Consider the following 5007-nt stretch of genomic DNA (forward strand, 5'->3'; position numbering starts at 1 on the left):
GAATGTATTTCTTTTTCTTCTTCTTGCTGTTTTGCCTTCTTTATCTTCTTGCTGTCCTATTCAAGAAATTATCAGGGGAAATCAGTCTATTTATTTGAGTTGCACAGAGTGTCAATGAGAGTGTTGAAGGCGGACGAAGACCATGAAGATGAGGACACAGCGGGTAAGTATGTAACTCTTGTCAATTGATTACAATCAATGAGTATTGATGGAGCCAAGAAACAAGGTTTACTTTAAATGAAAATGTAATCTTTGTTACACTTAAAAGACTTTCCCTCAATGTTAAAAAATAAGTGGCCCTTTTGCCTTAATCTTCACCATCATCTTCATCATCTTCAAGAGCTTTTTCCCTTTCTCTTTACCTTCTAAACTTGTCATCATCATCTTTGATCCTTCATCTGACTCAACAATCAATTCAGGATAGTAAACAAATGTGCTTCATGGTAAAGCAAAGTACTTTTTATGGTTAAAGTAATCAACAAAAAAACAAATTAGCCATTAAGCTTTAATCTGTCAGCATTAACTTCAACCAATGTTTAAGTTTCAACGGTAGCTTATAGATTCTGCTGCTCGAAGTTTATCTGATCGGTTAACCTCTCAACCAGATACATAACTATTTTCATTATTATTTTGACAAAAAACTTGTAAAAATCAAGTTCGAACTAAGGCAAGATTTGAGAGTTGATAGTTCAAGACATAATAAGCTTCTGAAACATTGTTATAAGATTTAACTTGCAAAGTTTCGGACTAAAAGACTTTCGAGTTTTGAAAAGAGTTTGGACTTTAAAGAATTGGAATTTACGATTTTCCTCGAAAAAGGTGGGCCAAAGGAATTTTAATAGCACTAATGGACTCTATTTGCCGCATCTTCAACCCCACAAAGTCTGGACTCATGAAAAAGTTTTTGCATTTCAGGTTGAAATTCATCAAAAGCAATGGAATCTAAAATCGAGAAAATCTAAAGATGAAAAAGGAAAAAAAATATGTTCTCGTGCATTAATTGCTTCGAACATATTTTGGACTGAAGAAGGAATGAAATATGATAAATGGGATAAAAAGCGGCGCAAAAATTTACATGAAAATCAATGATAATGTGACGATGATGGAAAGAAGATGGTGAAGATCAAGTGAATGTACAAGTTACAATTGAAGGCAAGTTAATTGAAGGATTGTCATTGAGATGAAAATTGATGAATACAAATGATACAGATTTATCTGTTTTGCCTTCAACTCTCTACCCTCTCCATCATCATCATCAATAGTAAAACCTGAATCTGTGACATTTACATCATCACCATCATCTTCTTTGCATGCAAAATGTGCAGTTTTGCAGGAAGAAAAAAAGTACAACAGTAAATGACAAAGAAAATATATTTTTACTGATTCTAATGCAAAAGATGAGGATAAAAAAAGGATTGTAATCAATTTGCAATGACACAATTCAACTGCTTAATGGTATTTTGAGTGTACAAATGAATGCAAATCCTTTAACAACAGTAAACTCGAGTTGATGTTATTCAACAAAAGATGCCATTTTTGGTCTCTTTTGCATCATTGTTCATTATCTTTATCAGTCAATACAAACCATCAATTGGTTACAGTTAATCAAGCAAGCTTCAACAGTTAACCCATTCCATGAAAAGTCATTATGCTTTTAAATGAACAATCTTTTTGTCCGCCAACAATTGTCATCATGATAATGAAAATGAAAAACACAAAAATTTCAACAGAAAAAAACAAACACCGAAAAAACTGAAAAATTATTTTCAAGTAATCACTTGAAATTAACAAATGATGAACAACTGTTTTGTTTATTGTTGCAAATTGGAGGATTAAAGAGATTAATTGTTAAACCTTGATTGTTGGGTTAAGTTGATTAAGGAAAGAGGAATACAAATTTGTGTAAATTGTCGCCTTTTCAAAGGCATGAATCAAAATGTGTAAATCAGTGTAAATCAATGAAATGATTGAAAAAGCAGTTTGTAATCATTTTTAACAATCTTGTTAAGCAGTGAAAGCATTAAAGATGGAGAAACAAAAAGGTCTGAAAGGGCGATTGGACTCAAGCTGAGATTTAACAAGAGGGAACAAGATGAGGATGAAAACAGTGAAGACTAAGGTCAAATCACTATTGACCTCAGTGGGTTTGATGCTTTTAATACATTAAATTGGCTTCACACATTAACATGGAAAAAAAAGAATGGGGAAGAAAAAAGTAAAAGAGAAAAAAGATTTGTTGAAAGAAGATGAAGAAGATGAAAAAGCGTATCAAAGAGGAGGATGAAGTGTAAAAGGGAGGAAAAACGAAGCTTGAATCTATTGATGAGATTCAGTGTTTAAATCAGTGTAAGTAAATCAGTAAAAGTATCATGAAAAACAAGGAGAAAAGCAATTGAATTTGTTTCACTTCACATTGATAAACCAAGTCTAATGAGTTAATCTTTTCACGGTTTCATTATTGGCTAAACAACAACATTGTTAATCAATGAACACATTAATGAGTTAATTTATGGATTCGGTGTATTACATGATTTATGTCGAGAATGTGATTTTTGGGGAAAACCATTTTTACTGTTCACTTATTTAATCTTGATTAGATGATGATGAAGAAGAAGAGAAAAGAGAAACGCTTTTTATCATTGGAAAGGCGGGAGAAGAAGAAGAAGAAGCGACGAGAAAAGTCAAACAAGATATCATCATTATCATTCTGATCAATGGTGATCATGAAAAGATTGATGGTAATAAGCTTAGTTACATCTTGTTTTGTGTGTTGAGATGAGAAAACAAAAAAAAAGAGGGAAAAAGTTTTGAAACATTTTCCCTCTCATCTGATAATAACAATAATGATATATTAGTAGCAACAGTAAAAGGTTGTTGCAGTTGATGTACAGAAGCACGTACAAAAGCACGAGCACATCTTTGCTTCAATGATTTCAATTGAGTGACTTACAAAAGGTTACAACAGCAACAGTGAAAGTTGCTCCTTTCATCATCTCTATGGTTATGGTAACCTTAACATTTGCGATTCCCATCGACGGACCAAAGTCAAAAATCTCAACCTAATCAAGTTACTTGTTTCAACATTAAAAAACTCAACCTCAATGGTAACATCAATGGCAACATCAATGGCAACATCAAAACTCAACAACTCGACATGAACTTCGACATTGGACATTCTCAACTCATCATTGAGAAGCAAAATGAACAAAAATAGTAATCAATGGTTTTGGCTGTTTTGATGAGGGATGAGGAGTTGGGAGGAGATGAAGGAGGAGGACAAAACGATTAAAGGCTTGTTCCTAGTTTGTAGTTTCAAATGAGCGTAAATATTTTCCCATGGATATCATCATCAATATCCGCTTGAATTGACCTTTTTTTATCGGATCATAATAAAACAACCATAAAACAAGTTGAGCTTCTTTAGATTTCAGTTCTTCTTTTTTTCAACATTTTCCTTCATTTTTTTCTTCTTGTTCATCATAATAAAAATGATAATAGCAACAATGATAAGACGAGTATTAAAGACATATATTTATATATAAACTGATATTGTTATTTCACTTGGTTGAATAAAACATTTATTATGACATTTTAGGAGACTTCAATTGAATGAGCAGCAAAAAATGAACATTTTACTTACAATGGACAAAGTAAATGGACAATCAATCAGAATTTTTTCTTCAACTTATCAGGTTATTTACTCTGGGAGTGAAGATTATCACAACTCCCAGCAGATAAACTGTAAACATGATAATTTCCATTTCAATTTGTCGCCTTCTTTAAACACTTTTTTTTGCGGTTTTGTAGCTCATGGTAAACTTCAGGTTATCGGTCTAAATCAAGTGTTGCTTTTCTTGTTTAACCTAATCTTTTCCTTCTTAAGGCCAGTGATCAGTTTTCAGTTTCAATCCTCTTATTCATTTCAAGCTCTTTATTAGTTTTAATTTAATCCAGTTTCATGAAGGCAAATCTCTTTGATTCTCATCTTTATCGCTCTAATCTTTTATCATCTGGGACTAATAAAAATGGTTAAACACGCGCCTTTCAATGCAATCCATTTTTATCCGTTTCAATTGACCTTTTAACTGTTGATCTCGCTATTAATAGATTATCAATTTAATTAAATCTCAAAGGGATTTTTACTTGTTTGTATATCTACCGAGGCTCAATTATCACTGGGTTCAATCAGTGATTCAGTTAATTGATATCAGTTTACTTGTGGCCAAACCTTTTCACACAAACGGTTACTCGAGGGACAATAAAAGTTTAATCTAATTCAATTACATATGTTATTCATCATCAATCAATAATTAATTGAGACAACATGCTTTTGTCTATCGCTTTCAATCGACAATTAACTTTTCATTTCTGATTCATCACGGTTGCCAATTTAGATTCAGTTTATTAGATTAGTAATAGATTAAAACATTTTCATAACAATTTAGTTTGGAAAATAAACTTTGAGAAAAAAGCAAAAATCATTGTTAATTGTCCAATAATGGAATCGATTTTTCTTTTGGATTTCGAATCGGATCGGATCTTTTATCGAAAACTTACGATTGAACAATTTTCTGTCCAAATGAAGTTGCCTTGAGCATTGAAAATCTCAGCTTTTCAAAACTCAAATCATTCATCAATCGCTTCGGTTCATTTACTGGTGTTTTGACAATTGCGTTATGAATTTAAAATCTTTTGTCATTTTATTTACTCGCCTAAATATTTTGAAATGTTTTTTCACATAATCCTTTGGTTCACAGTTTTTTTCAATTTATCCAATCCTTTCTGATGCTAAATGCATAAACTGTGCAATACGCAAAGTAGGACAATGAATGTTGAATCTCCGCAAAAGCTTTTAAAGTTTAGTTTAAATTTGAATATTTTTCTGTGTCAATCCTTTTCTTGATGTTCATTTCAATATTTACATTGTCAACTGTCAAAATAAACATGACTAATACTCGTGAGATGCAATCAATTGCAAATGAAATGTGAAAATAATGAAAACGAAAG

The sequence above is a fragment of the Tetranychus urticae genome, chromosome 2 (genome assembly GCF_039701765.1).
Source record: "Tetranychus urticae isolate SD_2017Ah chromosome 2, NJAU_TeUrti_SD_1.0, whole genome shotgun sequence".
In the NCBI taxonomy this organism is placed as follows: Eukaryota; Metazoa; Arthropoda; class Arachnida; order Trombidiformes; family Tetranychidae; genus Tetranychus; species Tetranychus urticae.